This window comes from Neoarius graeffei, chromosome 27 (assembly GCF_027579695.1).
Source record: "Neoarius graeffei isolate fNeoGra1 chromosome 27, fNeoGra1.pri, whole genome shotgun sequence".
Taxonomy (NCBI): Eukaryota; Metazoa; Chordata; class Actinopteri; order Siluriformes; family Ariidae; genus Neoarius; species Neoarius graeffei.
This window is the reverse complement of record NC_083595.1, coordinates 30,549,499-30,567,374: the sequence shown is the minus strand read 5'-3', so window position 1 is coordinate 30,567,374 and position 17,876 is coordinate 30,549,499. Positions and strand designations below refer to the sequence as shown.

General features: G+C 42.0%; 1 protein-coding gene across 2 annotated transcripts in view; it reads right to left on the bottom strand.

Moving 5' to 3' along the window:
- adam10a (ADAM metallopeptidase domain 10a) overlaps window positions 1–17,876 on the bottom strand; it is a 287,101-nt gene that overhangs the window by 223,655 nt on the left and 45,570 nt on the right. Inside the window, exon 1 of one of the 2 annotated variants that reach the window (XM_060911475.1) lies at window positions 7,753–7,813. The exons of the other annotated variant lie outside the window; for it this stretch is intronic. The gene's annotated coding sequence lies outside the window, so the exon portion shown is untranslated. Of the gene's footprint in view, window positions 1–7,752; window positions 7,814–17,876 lie in introns of those variants that run through there. 2 annotated transcript variants of the gene reach the window in all.

Genomic DNA, 17,876 nt, shown 5'->3' with positions numbered 1-17,876 from the left:
ACAGAATCAGTACATTCCAGTTGTAGCTGTCATCATATAGTAACTATAATCATTCTTGTAATAATAAAAGCTAGTGGTAAGTACATTCAATGAATGAAACGACATGCTTTTTTGTCTCAAATAGTAAACCACACCCTCTACAGTAAATATATATCATTTAGATAGTGAATTATCCCATAGATAAATATATCTTACCCCATTTATCATGGACATTGGCCCATCATGCATGTGTAGATGAGGAGGACAGGTTGTTTAACCCCTTCAATGCCCTTATGATGGAAGAATGTTTTAGGCATCGACTGTAATTCATATGTGCCACTGTGAAGTAAAAGTAATGTGCCATGTAAGGTACATAAAAGGAGGTGTTTATGATGAGTAGCGTACGTCATAAGGCACAGCGGTAAAAGATTTCATGACGTACGTGACTCATCCAAGGGCACTGAAGGGGTTAATTTCCTCCTAAATGCAATGGCAAACTGAATGATAAGACAGTACTGCAGTACAGACTCCTGTTTTATAACGTTTCTAGTTTTATAATTCATCTTCGCAATATTGCTAGTCATTGTTAGGCAAAACAAAGTGTGTTTTGTGTCCTAAACTCTATATAAAAAGACGTATTATGTACTAGTACCGTACGTAAGCCTGACATATTGTATACTGTATGATACTGATTTATGTTTCATGTTTTCAGGGCTTGTCTTGTTCTTCTGTTGCAGAAATAAATGTTTTTAAAAAATAAATATTTGGTTTTTTTTAAAAAACATGTACTTTTGTCGAAATAACTCAATTATACCCCCAGAAAACATATCAGTGTTGCCTTGAACCGTGTACTCGAAAACTTGCCGAAATACCGCAAAGTTTTAGGGCAAAAGGAAATTCAAGGGGGGCAAAAATTTTTAGGCCATTTAAGGTGTCAAAAGTTCATGTTGAGGCCTGCAATCACCTGCCACTTTATAAGGTACACCCATCCACCTGCTGTCTTATGCGGTTCTCTAAATCAGCCGATCCATTCACAGCAGCACAACGCATAAAATGACGCAGATACAAATCAAGAGCTTCAGTTAATGTTCACTTCAAACATCAGAATGGGAAAAACTGAGATCTCAAAGTGTGACTTTCACCGTGGCATGGGTGACTCTAGTCCTTGGCAGAGGTCTGCGCTCTCTGAGTACCTTTCTAGGTTCGTTTTGTATTTAGCAACGTGACCTAGAGTTAAGAAACAAGGCTTGATTTCATTTGCAGCTTCCGAACGCAACTAAAAACAGGAAGTGAGGCAATATCTCAGCAATGGCTTGACCTTTTTTGTTGTTGTTGTTTCAAATTTATAAATACTTATATTCCAGTTGTAGCTGTAGTCATATAGTAACTATAATCAATAATAAACATCACTGTATAAATGACAGAGTTTGAGTATTTCAGAAACTGCTGATCTCCTGGGGTTTTCACACACGGCAGTCTCTCGAGTTTACACAAAATGGTGCGAAAAACAAAAAACACTGAGCGAGCGGTGACAATTCTGTGGGTAGAAACAAATGCCTTGATAAGAGAGGTCAGAGGAAAATGGCCAGATTGGTTCGAGCTGCCAGGAAGGATATAGTAACTCATATAATCACTCTTTACAACCGTGGTGAGCAGAAAAGCATCTCAGCATGCGACAGCAAAAGAACACATTGGGTTCCGCTCCTGCAGCCAAGAACAGGAATCTTCGAAATCAAGCGCAAATTCCTATTAAAAGTGGCCGGTGAGTATAAATATACCTGCAAGCAGCAATGAAGGGGGCCAAGCACTTTCTGCTGACACATCTTGCTGCTGAAAGACAACCAGAAGCCACTGAAGCAGTCAGTATTCGCAGACAAGGAGGTTTAGTAAATTCGGAAAAAAAAAAAAAAAAAGGTTAAGCCATTGCTGAGATATTGCCTCACTTCCTGTTTTTAGTTGCGTTTAGAAGCTGCAAATGAAATCAAATCTTGTTTCTTAACTCTAGGTCACGTTGCTAAATACGAAACAAACCTAGACAGGCACTCAGAGAGCGCAGACCTCTGCCAAGGACTAGTGACTAAACTGACTTCATGTTAAAACTGTTAATGTTGTCTGTTGTCGCCCAAATGAGGATGGGTTCCCTTTTGAGTCTGGTTCCTCTCGAGGTTTCTTCCTCATGTTGTCTGAGGGAGTTTTTCCTCGCCACCGTCGCCACAGGCTTGCTCATTGGGGATAGATTAGGGATAAAATGAGCTCATGTTTAAAGTCGTTCAAATTCTGTAAAGCTGCTTTGCAACTATGTCTATTGTTAAAAGCACTATAGAAATAAACTTGACTAGACTAGAGTGGACTCTTCGATGAAATGCAATTCTGCAAACACAAGCACTTTATATGTCGGGATATATTTGGGTCAGTCCATGAAATGATGTTACTTTTCATTGGTCCGGGTTTACATAATCATTTCATCTTTAATTTCCATGATTTAAAGAAATATTTAGCAGATTATCCATAAATATTGTTTGAAGAAATAAAATAAATAAAAAAATGAAGTTTTCTTTTGAAATAAAGAAATGTGAAACATTTTCTTCCCCTGTGACTGGACACGGATGACACGTTTTTTTGTGACATGGAATATTTGCTGACTTTGAGCTTAAATAAACCTTCATTACTTTCTGAGAATTTCAATAAAATTAGTTTCATGGTACTTGCAATTTAGTTTTACACTCGCATAATAAAGTTAAGAAGGTTCTATAAACTATTTAGCTTCGAATTCATCCACTAAAAATAGGTTGTGAACGTAACATTGTGGTGTCCTACTGTGTTACGTTAGAAACCAGGCTTATAAAAAATGATAAAACGAGTTGAAATCATGACTGATGTTTTTAATATAAAGAAGAATATACTATAAAACGATGTAGGTAGAAAGAAATTTAAACAAACGGCAATAAAAGAAATTATCGATGTTTTTTCTCACATCCTAACTTAGCGTCCACTCACTTCCTGGTTCGTTCACAACCTGCGAGACCTATTTACTCAATCTAGGTCAGCTGAACTGACGCGAGATAACTTCTCGCAGGATCTCACACACCACAACACGTGCTCTAGAGAAGTGCAGATATAAGTGTGACTAAGTAAAGTAATGAATTCAATAATCTCATTTACCCCATATAGGATGAAACTGTTTCCTGTTAATGACTGTTGTTATTGTTCAAATCTTAGAGATTTTATGAAGTTTGTGAAATACTGGTATTTCATATTTTCAGTGTTTATGATGTTGAACTAATATTTCTAATGAATTCTTATTCAGTGTTCATGTTTAAAGTAAGCAAATAAAAGCAAAAAAATTGATTTTATCAATATTTTTCCTTTATTTTTAAAAGCTTGTTCGTGTCCTTGTTACATTAGCAACCGGGTAAATATTTATGGATTTTATCATACATTGTAGAGCAGGAGTTATCTTAACAACTATGTTATATTTTCTTATATGGTTAATGCTTCATGGAAATAAAAGTTGTTTTCAGTTGTAAATTGTTTTAAGTGACTCCCTCTATGTCACATTTTGGTAACCCCATTTCATGGACTGGCGGCACAGTGGTGTAGTGGTTAGCGCTGTCGCCTCACAGCAAGAAGGTCCTGGGTTCGAGCCCCGGGGCCGGCGAGGGCCTTTCTGTGTGGAGTTTGCATGTTCTCCCCGTGTCCGCGTGGGTTTCCTCCGGGTGCTCCGGTTTCCCCCGCAGTCCAAAGACATGCAGGTTAGGTTAACTGGTGACTCTAAAATTGAGCGTAGGTGTGAATGTGAGTGTGAATGGTTGTCTGTGTCTATGTGTCAGCCCTGTGATGACCTGGCGACTTGTCCAGGGTGTACCCCGCCTTTCGCCCGTAGTCCAGGGTTCCAGCTTGCCTGCGACCCTGTAGAAGGATAAAGCGGCTAGAGATAATGAGATGAGATTTCATGGACTGACCCATTTCCAAAACTATGAGAATTATGTGCCTACATGTGTATCCCAGAGGATCGCTGGTACCCATGAATGTGGATTGTGATTAGGGTTGGGTAACATTTGGGTTTTTTCTGATACTGGTGCTAAAAAGATACTTTCAAAATGGTACCGGTGCCTATATTAATAAAGAATAGCTTTTTCTTCCCAAGTCAAATCTGAACAATATATATTTAGGCATTTTAACCATGTCTATAACGTAGCTACTAGCTAACGGGAAGCATCTGTTGTCATCAGAGCAAGTTAAAGGAAATCTCAATTTTCTCTTTAGTAATTTTTTAAAGATATATTATGTATTTATTACTGAACTTCTTCTGTAAGTCTTTTATGTAATATTGGACTTGTAGTTGGTTTTATATCCCACTGTACTGAATCCATACTGTATCCCAACACTGCAATATGTTAGATATCCTGCGAAAGTGACGACAATAATCTTACACAGTTGCCCAGGTCATGCACTTTTTAGATGGTCCCTTGCTTTCTTCATCGCTATAAAGCGCTGTTGTCCTGCGTATCTGAAAGAAGCTTCAGCGGACTTTAAGAGGAGAAAATTTTAAAATACAGTATGCTCAATTGTACTTGGTTCTCTGTCCATCCCAGAGTAAGACAATACATATGTATTTTGTCCTTTTTGTGTTTATTTCTAGAAAAATAGAAGCGAGAATCTCAAATGTGCAGTGAACGTCCAATATAAAACCAACTTTACCACCGTGCATTTCAGTGGCACTGAAAACAGGCACTGAAATCTGCGTTGCAATTTGGGTCGATACCGATCATATCGGAACTGGTGCCATATTAGCACCAGATTTCAGTACCTGACCCTAACTGTGATATGTAGAGTCCTGTGCAAAAGTCTTAAACACGTAAAAAAAAATGCTGTTGACCAAAAATGGCTTATAAATAATGAAAATGTTTTAACATTTAAAAATCTCATCTCATCTCATCTCATTATCTCTAGCCGCTTTATCCTGTTCTACAGGGTCGCAGGCAAGCTGGAGCCTATCCCAGCTGACTACGGGCGAAAGGCGAGGTACACCCTGGACAAGTCGCCAGGTCATCACAGGGCTGACACATAGACACAGACAACCATTCACACTCACATTCACACCTACGGTCAATTTAGAGTCACCAGTTAACCTAACCTGCATGTCTTTGGACTGTGGGGGAAACCGGAGCACCCGGAGGAAACCCGTGCGGACACGGAGAGAACATGCAAACTCTGCACAGAAAGGCCCTCGCCAGCCGCGGGGCTCAAACCCGGACCTTCTTGCTGTGAGGCGACAGCGCTAACCACTACACCACCGTGCCGCCCTGAGACGACCCTTTGCTTTAAAAAAAAGAAAAAATGGTAGTCTTGGTACAATGAATGCAGTTTTATAAGGAAATGAGCTGTAAGTTTTTCTGAGCATCTTACAGAACCAGCCACAGTGACACAGTCTGGACACTGTCACACTCACTTTTTAATTTTGCACCAAAACCCAGTAGCCTGCATAATGTTTTCTTTTTCAATCTGAAAAGTGCTCTCTTGTGCAATATGTTGCTCAGATACAAACATTGTTTTTTCTGTAATGTTTAATTTTGTGCCGGAAAACGAACGTTTGGACTCTAAAATGTTTTGTACTGACTCGATAATGTAGAAGTCATAAAACAGAAATCTATAACAGTTTGTATGAAAAAAAAAAGTGTGCCTAAGACTTTTGCACAATACTGTACTCATATTTCTACACTGGCTAGGTTTTGTTGCTACTGAACTTCACTGCTATCTGCTGGATTTTAAGAGCATTGTTGAGTGCTGACTTCCACCAAGGCCAAATGCCATATCTTGCGATGTTTGCAAAAGTGAAACTAAATTCGTGGATGTACCCCATGACGCAGATCCGCTCCAAAACTTAAAAACTTATTGGGTTCTTCCTTGGCCCATGCTACACCCTTCCACCAAGTTGCATGGAAATCAGGTCAGGAGTTTTTCTGCAATTCTGCTTACAGACAAACAAACCACAGTGAAAACATAACCTCCTTAGCAGAAGCAACAACTGTTGTGCATTATAATGCAACAAAATTAATCATGTCTCAGCTTTCACTGGTGTGACTCTGGGGGCATTATTTAATCATGGGGCATTCCTTATTCTGCTGTTAGATAGCTGTGCTCTCAGAGTTGAAGATGTTTGTGGTATTGGTGCCGGAGTATTGCACTCATATTTTGCGCATTTGACACACTGTAATGTTTCAAATCCACCACTGTCAGTGTCATAACTTACCAGGTATCCATATACCACACCTTAATGACTCGGAGGACACTTTGCATTGTTTAATACGCAGAGGTTTTGAATTGAAACTCTGGAATCGAATGATGCGCTGCGCCATATTGTTACAGCCAGCGTTGTAGTCGAGTCACTAAACCTCGAGTTCGAGTCCAGTCTCGAGTCCTCAGTGTTCAAGTCCAAGTCATTAAATAAATAAATAAATAAATTTGAGTCGGGCGGCACGGTGGTGTAGTGGTTATCACTGTTGCCTCACAGCAAGAAGGTCCGGGTTCGAGCCCCGTGGCCGGCGAGGGCCTTTCTGTGCGGAGTTTGCATGTTCTCTCCGTGTCCGCGTGGGTTTCCTCCGGGTGCTCCGGTTTCCCCCACAGTCCAAAGACATGCAGGTTAGGTTAACTGGTGGCTCTAAATTGACCGTAGGTGTGAATGTGAGTGTGAATGGTTGTCTGTGTCTATGTGTCAGCCCTGTGATGACCTGGCGACTTGTCCAGGGTGTACCCCGCCTTTCGCCCGTAGTCAGCTGGGATAGGCTCCAGCTTGCCTGCGACCCTGTAGAACGGGATAAAGCGGCTACGGATAATGAGATGAGGAAATCTGAGTCGAGTCCACTATTGATCCGAATCAAGTCCTAGAACAAGACTCCACCCGCACCATTTGACGGTGGCTGTTTCAACGCCATTAACATGAGTTTGTTCCTGAACATGACGTATGAACAGGTGAATGTGCTTCTCTTTATCAGGGAGTGTGAAGTATTCTGTCAGAGCTGGTTGGGAGACGGATGTAAGTGCAGAAGGTGTGTTTATTAATACAAGTGAAGACGGTAAACAATCCAGAACGGCAGACAAAATCGTAAAGGCAGTAGGTCGAGCGAGGCACAAACAGGCTATCGTAGACTCGGTAGAATCAAAGACGAGAAACAGGAAATCGGGGATCAGGAAACCAAACAAGGAAATAAGGCTCGGTAATGTGTCAGCAACGCAACTCAATACTTCGTAAAGTAAGTGCGTTTTCACAGTTTTTATATCGGCGTGCTGACTGCGTCTTAATCCTGTGCAGGTGCGAGTCGTTTACACTGTGCGCCAGAGTCCGTTTGGCACGCAGGCTGTCCGGAACGCGCCCGAGAGTCTATCTGATGCATGTGCCAAGGCGCACAGGTGTGACACTCTTGCACGAAATTAGTACAGAAATTATTTTAAATATGAATATCTTATGCCAAATTATGGCGGCATGTTACAAAAAATAAAGAAAAAATCCGAATCCTCGTCTCCAGTTTACGAGTCCGAATGCAGTTAATGCACGAGTCCAAGTCCGAGTCATCAGTGCTCAAGCCCAAGTTAAGTCACGAGTCCTTAAAATTAGGGCACGAGTCGGAGTCGAGTACTACAAGCCTGGTTACAGCCCTAACTGTTAGAAAGCCTCAAACTGCATCCTTTCCTAGTGCACAAGCCATTTTAATGCAAATATTCTTTCACTACAGACATGAAAACGTAATACTGTAAGAAATATAAATGACATACATACAGTATCTTGAAGCTTGACTAAGAGGAAGGTTTGGGGTTAATGATATAAATATGTGAAGCAAAAATTCTTTTCACTGGAGCACCATGGCATAAGGTTCTCTCGTGCGTAGGAGTGGACACGTGCCCAGGCCAGCCCATACACGTCCTATCTGCATTCTTTACGTAGCCGAATGTTCCCCACCCTGCAGCTTGCCTGCACACACAGTCTAGACCGAGCAGCGTAGATCTGTACCACTGTTCTGCTTTACAGATGAAAAGGAATGGAATGGAGAGAGAGAGACAGAAAGCGGCATTGTTCGAGTGTGAACAGTGAACGCTCATACTGCACAAAACGACTCTACACATCACGATGCAGGATCAGCAGACTGACACGAGGGGTTAAAGTGACTTCTGACACTGGCACCCTCGGATTACTGAGCACATGACTATTACAGCACACGAACTCATCTCATTATCTCTAGCCGCTTTATCCTGTTCTACAGGGTCGCAGGCAAGCTGGAGCCTATCCCAGCTGACTACGGGCGAAAGGCGGGGTACACCCTGGACAAGTGGCCAGGTCATCACAGGGCTGACACATAGACACAGACAACCATTCACACTCACATTCACACCTACGGTCAATTTAGAGTCACCAGTTAACCTAACCTGCATGTCTTTGGACTGTGGGGGAAACCGGAGCACCCGGAGGAAACCCACGCGGACACGGGGAGAACATGCAAACTCCACACAGAAAGGCCCTCGCCGGCCACGGGGCTCGAACCCAGGACCTTCTTGCTGTGAGGTGACAGCGCTAACCACTACACCACCGTGCCGCCCCACACAAACTCCACGGGTTTTTTTGTTTTGTTTTTTCCACTACTCAGTGATTCAGTAGCAAGGGTTCTGGTTCTACACTTTCGGTATCTGTTCAAACTTAGCATGAAGGTTCTCTGGTTTCATTTCACTTCCCAACATCACCACGCATTCTGTGATATAGCTCTTACGCACCAAAAAACAATGCGGTCACCTTTAGTCTCCTCACAACGACCGATCCCAATAACGCCGCTTGGGCTGGTTCTCGTTTTTCAATGATTACGTTTGCTCAATTTTATGAAAAAGTGCTGATAATTCTGGAACTGGCTGTGCACTGATCATCACGGAGAAGAGGAGAAAAAATAAATTGGGGATTTTCAAATTCATCTTTCACTTAAGCCTCGGTCACAACCGGCCATACGTGCTCCTACGGCCGGTCTACGTGCAAAAAACGCAAGGAGGGCGCGCATGTGATGTGCTGATTTTCGAGCCGTAGACTGGCCGCAGACCAGCCGCAGAGGTTCTTTGTCATGTCAAACAAACTCTACGGGCGCTTACGTTTTTTTTCAGGTTGCAAGACAAACTTACGGCCAACGTGCGTCTTTCTCCATGAACAAAAAAAAAAAAAAAAACGCAGCGATTTGGGAAACGGCAAAAATCGCACGGCCAAAAAATCGTACGTCCGGTTGTGACGTAGGCTTTATACTGGAGCAAAATAGCCCTGGAACACAAAAATTGTTAAGTAATGAACAGAACGCAAGAATCCCATAATCTCCCAGAACTCCGCCTTCACTGAACCCTGACGGACAGCTTCATTTTTTTTTTTCCTCATTCACTGTTGTGGTCTTAATAGAAACTCCGAGTCCTGAGACTATTTCCATCAAACCATATATACATGACAACATTTTAGCAATTTTCTGCTTGTCTGGGTCCACTGACTGCCACTTATACGGGATAAACAAGAAACTCAAGACGCGAGATAAACGAAGGAAACTACTGCAGTGTATTGTATGGGTTTTTTTTCTGTTACTCCAAATGTATCTACACCGTAGTGGGTGTTATTTTTATTTATTTATTTTTCTTTTACACCTTGGAAGAGGAAATTGCTTTAGACGACAATGTAATTTGGGCTCCTGAAGTCTATAGCCATACAGGTGGCTCAACCGCTCAATCCTCTGAGGGTTGAGCGAGGAAGAAGAAAAAAAAAAGGAATGGAACGTCCTGTATGGCCCTGGTCATGCTATTGGTCCCAATTATGTTGCACAAGGGGTAAACTGAAACATGCTTGTACCGTATGTACCCAGTACTATACTTTTTTGATTTCCTAATACCCTAAAGTTAAAAATAAATAAATAAATAAATAAATAAAATCACAGAGAGTAAGAACTTAATTGGATTTAGTGCACATTATCCAGGCATCTGAATGAAACAACAAGGAGGCTCTTCCGAGCGTATTGGCTAATGTTTTTAGAGGAAGCACTCGCCAAACCTGTTGAACACTCGCCAAGCGTTTATCCATAATTACCAAATTCTGACCCACATTGGTGGATCAAGAGAGCCCAGGGTCCTGTAAATGTCCCCCTGGGAAAATTTCTTAAAGGAGAACTGAAGTCATTTTTAAACTTGCTTTATTTCTGAATTAACGTGTTATTCAATTACGTTTTCGGTTTTAGTAGCCTTATATCATGACTCGTATTGGCAACTAACTGCAATTAAATATTATACTTATCGGCCTATTCGGTTTTTAGCCGTGTTGAATTTAGTTCGTTTGGTCCACGGCAGGCGTCGCTTATCCGCGCGATTTTCACGAGACTTGTGCGAGACTTCGAAACGTCAAGCGTCAGCGCAGCCATTTTGAAAACCGTTTTCCAAACGAAGTATTGCACAAAAACGAGTTTAAATGACGATTACTGCCTACTTTTTTCAAACTTTCCTGATTGCTATCAAAACAAACACAACTTCCGGCTTGATCGCATCAGCATTTGAAAGAGGGCGCGCGCGTCTTTTGACAATGTTGGCAGATGTTGGTCACTTGGATTTCCGCTGTACGTTTTACTTCCATCCTATGATGTCTCGCACAGGTCTCAACGAATCTTGTTTACGGCCATCACTTTGACATATGGACTGATATATTACAGAGCGTATTTCAAACACTCATAACTTGCTATAGCAGTGACAAAACAGCTGTCAAAAATGTATTCCTATATTAATAAAATGAGAGAAATAGAATTTTGATGATAAAAAAAAATTTGCCTTCAGTTCTCCTTTAAAACGCCTGGTATTTATCCTGTTGGGACACCTGAAAGGGGGCGCAATAATGGACTTTACAGGCCCGTGATATGCGCAAAGCAGCGCTGGGGCCCGTCCTAGAAAATTTCTGGATCCACCAGTGAGTCCATTTTAAAAGCTCTCTGATGCATGGATTCTGTATATTTCAATGTCGTTTGATAGCACTGTGTTCATTCTTAATTTTTTTTAATTACTCAAATAAATTAACTGATAAAAACTGCTCAGGTATTGTCTCCAACAGCCCACTTGTTTTACACATCGTGACTTTTTTTCATCCAATAAGAATACATTTCCATTCATAATTTTGTAATTGGCGGCATGGTGGTGTAGTGGTTAGCGCTGTCGCCTCACAGCAAGAAGGTCCGGGTTCGAGCCCTGTGGCCGGCGAGGGCCTTTCTGTGCGGAGTTTGCATGTTCTCCCCGTGTCCGCGTGGGTTTCCTCCGGGTGCTCCGGTTTCCCCCACAGTCCAAAGACATGCAGGTTAGGTTAACTGGTGACTCTAAATTGACCGTAGGTGTGAATGTGAGTGTGAATGGTTGTCTGTGTCTGTGTCAGCCCTGTGATGACCTGGCGACTTGTCCAGGGTGTACCCCGCCTTTCGCCCGTAGTCAGCTGGGATAGGCTCCAGCTTGCCTGCGTCCCTGTAGAACAGGATAAAGCGGCTACAGATAATGAGATGAGATACCTAATAACCTTTATGTACCTCCTACATAATAGTTGAGGCCCCAAAAAAGGATATCTGGCAAGTGCGAGTCGTGCGAGTATAGATTTGCTTTGTAATTTGGTCTAAGAAAAATGATTTCTCCCCACATGTGGCCCCAGCCAAACGCGCCCAAAGTTGACACTCGCTGATTCCCGTAATTTCCGGTTTCGTTTTCATTTTGCAATGGCGACCCCTGGCATGTGCGAGGAAGGGAGTCTTTGTCGAATATTTCTTGGATTTTACACGAATACTAGGTAGGAACCCATCGTTTTGACCACACTCGCTGAGAAAGGCGAGTCTGGGGCGATCTTTATTTGCCATTAGACTAGCAAGTGGTTAAACTAAACGCTGTCTTCTGCTTCAAATAAGAAGGTGGTGTAAACTCAATGGTTCTAAAATTCACTTTACCTAGGCTTGTCAATGATCCAAGAAGGGTAAACACACTTTCTTTGGGGCAAAACTTGAAAATTTCAGCAGGTTTCAGAGGCAACTGAAATTCCGCGTGTGACGTAAATGTTTACGGAAAACAGTCGAATGAACTTCGGCCAAATGGCACATCTTAAAATTCTCAGCGTTTCAGAAGTCTGTGTGTTACACCTGTTAGACTCCGCCTTCTTAGAGAGCATTTTGAATGACTCCGGTTTAGGACACAGCAGCCTACGAGAAATAACTGAAAAGTTGTTTACGGAAAGTGTCACATACAGAACCATGGGTTTGCATTGCATCTGGTGAGACTGACCTTCAACATGGAGCTTGAATCTTACCACACATTTAAACTATCAACTGCTCGTAGTCCCACCAACAAGACATTTCGAGGCGATGCCAAACAGGCAAAAACTATGAACACTTCCTATCTGGTCCTGTATCTGCATGCAACATGGCATACGGCCAAATGGGAGGCTTTGGGTGACTGACTGTGGTCACCTGGAAATAGATCAGGAAAAAATAAAAAAATAACATGCTGCTACCCAAGCTAGTCCTACATCAACACTAGGACATGTTGTGCTTTTGGTGATACATCTCTAACATGATCTAATAGGAGCTTAGACATGACATTTTTTGGAGTGGGGACCAATAGTGTGACCAGGGCCATCAGATGGTGGTGAGTGTTCAACCAGAAGAAAACAGACAGACCAAGAGATTATTCAAACTCAGGGTGAGTGTCCTTTCAGATGACGTGGAGCCAGATTCTAGTAGTAACAGTCAGGCTCGTAGTACTCAAGTCCAGGACTTGGACTCGAGTCCGACTCGTGCCCCAATTTTAAGGACTCATGACTTGACTTGAGCACTGATGACTCGTGCATTAACTGCATTCGGACTCGTAAATTGTTGACAAGGACTCTGATTTTTTCTTTATTTTTGTAACATGCTATAATAATTTGACGCAAGATATTTATATCTACATTAATTTTTATACTAATTTCGTGCAAGAGAATGCACATTCACCTGTTCATACATCATGTTCAGGAACAAACTAATGCTAATGGCGCTAAAATGCCTGGAAAGAACGCCCCAGGATTGTCCGCTTTGCTTATACAGACTTCTCGTGCACCGGAGAAAAATGCCCTGCTATGTGTTCCATAAGTAGAAGAACTATCGAGGAGACGACAGGGACGACCTCGAACTTCAGTCGTCATTTGGTAAGACTCCACCCAGAGAAGGAAGTGACATGCTATGTTGATAGCGGGGCTTGCTGAGCGATGAACTAGCTGGTGTTAACCCTCTCTCATGTTATTTGCCCTGTTGATAGTGGGCGGGGCTTGCTGAGCGATGAACAAGCTTTTTATCTGCAGCCTGTTAACTAAAATGGGGCAGTCGAGCAGAAACGTTAGTCCAACACAGTAGCAGAGACGCTTTCACATAAAGGCAGCAACAGCCACCGTCAAATGGTGCGGAGGGAGTCTTGTTCTCGGACTCGACTCGAAATTTTCTTTAATTACGCGGACTCGAGTGTTAACGGCGCTAAAATGCCTGGAGAGAAGCCCCTAGGATTGTCCTATACAGACTTCTCGTGCAGTGGGAAAAAAAATGCCCTGCTATGGTGTTCCATATGTAGAAGAACTATCAAGGAGACGACGGGGACAACCTCGAACTTCAATCGTCATTTGGCAAGACTCCACCCAGAGAAGGAAGTGACACACTGTGTTCATTGCTCTGTTGATAGCGGAGCTTGCTGAGCGATGAACTAGCTAGTGTTAACCCTCTCTCATGTTACAGACGAGTTCACAAACACGGCAACGCGCGAGGAGTTGTGGGAAAGGTCAAAGGTTAAGGCCTCATAAACGAGCGGAAGTAGAGCACATCAACAATGGCGGAGGCTACAGGCTCGCTGTGGGGACACTGTTGTGTTGTCGATTGGCACAATGGACGTCGACTGCTTGAACAGTGGATGCGAGAAGACTGTAGTGTACATTTAAGTGAGTGTATACAGAAAAAATTATATGAATCCAAGCACACAGTTTAACGCAAAAGTTCGTTTATATCCCGACCTTGTCAGATTCATGTTCATGGACCCGCCTTGATTTTCACTCTCGCCGATAATCATTGTCTGTATATACAACAGTATTATCTTGATTTTTATGTGCCTTAAAATGTAAAATGTTGGTTGTAATAAAAATCTGACAAGTTTCTGTGACTGTAGTTCTTACACCAGCAATGACTACTACTAGTCCCAAAATGATGGAAGCCTTGTAATTTATATTAAATTTTAATTTTTAAATTTCACAGATTTCACAAAATGAAAAGTAAATGGACACAAAAATGAAACATCCTTGTCTACTATTAAATATACTAAGCAAAGAATAACGCATTTCACATATTCCCACTACCTTTTGGTTAACAGGATGTAGATGTTGATCAATTATATTTTTGTTTTAATGAATTAAAAATTTTGCAAGTAATATTTTTACTACAGTTTACTACATATAATACACGGTTAAATACATAAAACACTACTAGTACAGCTTAATACATGATAAAGTAATACTAACATAGCCTAGTAAACTAGACCCACCCGCCTAGCGGCCAAAAATATTTTTTGCCTGCGAGTGGGTCTAGCCTCGCACCATATAAACAAAAACACCCCGGGCATCAAATCGTGCCCGCCAATCACAACACAAGGTTTTTGTTTGGATTCTTTGGGCGGGCTTTTGCAGGAATGACGACAAAGCTGCGCGACGCTGGAGAAAGCGCAACAGGAAAGATGGCTACGGCTAGTGAACAGCGCTAGTTTGACTCCGCTTTGGAATCAGTTTTAGAAGAATTAGACTTGGAGTTTTCGTTGAAACATGAGCAGGAAGAGGCTCTCCGCTCATTCCTTTTCAAGAAGGACGTTTTCGCTGTTTTGCCGACCGGCTATGGCAAAAGTCTGATCTACCAGCTGGCTCCGCTCGTAGCCAAAAGGATGGGGCTAGTTTGTGCAGTACGAAGAATTAATAAACAGCTTTGAAACATTACTTTTTGATTGTTTCTTATTTTCCCGTTATTTTAAATTTAAGGGAAATTATTTCACCAAACACCACTAAATAAAAACTCTCAAAAACAGTTTAAGCAAACCCTTGAAAAACACTTGGAAAAAAATGTGTATGTGGTACAGACTCCAAACTTGTGGTCATTATCTCCAAACTTCTTAATATCTAGAACCTGTTTATTAATTAATACACATTTTGAAAAATTATTTATTTCAAGGCCTCCCCCACTGCTTTCTGTCGCTCGGACTATGTCACAGTCACTGTTGCGCTGATTGGTCAGAGCGTTGGCCTATACGCACAGAGACAGTTTGAAAGACAGCGGTTTGTTCCTCCTACCCGCTTCGGAAATGTCTACGGATCGAGGCCAGACTAAATATTCACATTTAGTCTGGCTTGCCAGGCTAATAAAAACACTGAAGTTCTGATGAACTATTGATAAGTATTAACAAAAGACCTGCATGCGAGAAGTTCACCAGTAACATTACAATTTAACAATCTGAGCAATTTGAACATAACCAGTCATTATCAAGACAGCAAACATCAAAGCCCACACACCCCCAATGATCCCACTTATAGCACTGATCACATCCTACGCTATTGTCATCATTTTCTGTTATGTCCCCACTGTCTTTTCGGGTCTTTCTTCGCCTGGTCTTTTTGGCTGCTGGTTTGTTCCTGCCTTTCGGTGGAGAGTCAGGTTTGGACAAAGTTGATACACACTGTAAAAAAAAATAGTTGAGAATACTTGAAATTTCAAGGCAACAGTCTGCATTAAGAATTTTATGTTTTGCCAACGATGTGCCCATGATAATCCAAACTATGATAAAACTGTTATCTTTATTAAGGATTCTTAATTAAGTCAATTTTCAATTCCTCATTCTGCCAACATAGATTTCTCTTTTTGCTGAACAGTGGCATTCACAGTAGTGCAAAAAGGCAATTGAGGTTATCACAATTTTTTTTTTTTAGATTTTTTGGGGGCTTTTTTCACCTCTATTTGGATAGGACAGCATAGAGACAGGAAATGAGCAGGAGAGACAGGGAGGGATTGGGAAATGACCTCGGGTCGGAACCGAACCCAGGATTTATGGTATGGCGCCTTATCCACCTGAGCCACGACAATTTATCATTAAACTATACATGCCTTTTTTCATTGTTCTACACAATTACAAAACTTCAATATTGAAATAAAGTTTTTAAAACCCACATCGTGGGTATGGCGTTGTGGCTCAGGTGGATAAGGCACCATACCGGGGACCCGGGTTCGATCCCTCCCCGTCCCTCTCTCCTGCTCATTTCCTGTCTCTACACTGTCCTATCCAAATAAAGGTGAAAAAAGTCTGATAACCTCAATTGCCTTTTTGTACTACTGTGAATGCCACTGTTCAGCAAAAAGAGAAATCTATGTTGGCAGAATGAGGAATTGAAAATTGACTTAATTAAGAATTCTTAATAAAGATAACAGTTTTATCATAGTTTGGATTATCATGGGCACATCATTGGCAAAACATTAAATTCTTAATGCAGACTGTTGCCTTGAAATTTCAAGTATTCTCAACTATTCTTTTTTTACAGTGCAGCAAGGTCAGCTGTTGAGGCAGCAGGCTGAGGGTCAGATGTACCTGAAGTACATGACTGATGAGTATAGCAAGTGATACTAGTACTGATACAATAAAACAGACGACTGTAATCTGGTAGGCAGCACGACTTATATTATTTCTCCGTGTCAGATATAGAACTATAACAATGAGTCGTTGACCTGTCAAAAACTGCAGTGGGCGTGGCAGTATCACCGGGTACATACCTCGATTTTTCTTCGTCTTCCTTGGACGGTACAGGCTGGATTTTCAAAATATCTGTGGCATATGCAAGCGCCCTTAACTCTTCTACCCCCATGGTAGTTGGCAATCCCCGTTCTCTCATATGCCTCTGCAATTCTGCCTTCTTCCATAAGGCGTATTTGCTAAGGTTTGGCTTGTTTGCCGCCATGTTTTCATCTCCGATGAGGCCTCGACCTTTGACCCCTGCGCATGCGCGGCGATATGTGTGAACTGGTCTATTTACCCTGTTGATAGTGGGCGGGGCCTGTGTCGGACTCAACTCGGATCAACAGTGGACTCGACTCGGAATTTTCTTTAATGACTTTAACTTGACTTGGACTTGAACACTGGGGACTTGAGACTGGACTCAGACTCTAGGTTTAGTGACTCGACTGCAACACTGGGAACAGCCCACTGCTTAAAAATATAAATGGGGCAGCACATGACGCTCATTATGGCAGCTGTACTGTGCAAATCCTATCCTTTAGTTTAAAAAAAAAAAAAAATCACTTTTTTTTTAAAGGTCCCATGGCATGAAATTTTCACTTTCTGAGGTTTTTTAACGTTAAAATGAGTTCCTCTGACCTTCTTAAGTCACCCCAGTGGCTAGAAATTTCATAATGGGTAAACCAAACTATGCCAAACATTTGAGAATGGCGCGTCAAAACGGCGCGTTGGTAAACTCTTCCCTTTACTACATCAGCAAGGGAGATGATCCCCACGCCCCCCCTCTGGATTCCCACCCACTGTATGGATTGCCCCGCCCAGTTGTAGTGAGGAGACCATAGAGGACACAACAACATGGCATCACCTAAGCGAGCGAAACATGGAAATTGTGCTGTACATGGATGTGACAACACAGAAAGGAGTCTGTTTTTACTGCCGACGGGAGAGCCCCTGAAGACGCAGTGGCTTAATTTTATTTACTTCAATAATACGCCGTCGAGTCTACCTAAGACAGTGTATGTTTGTCGGAAGCATTTTCCTGAGGAATGTTTCCACAACTTGGGACAGTACAGGGCAGGTTTTGCACATCAGCTGTCACT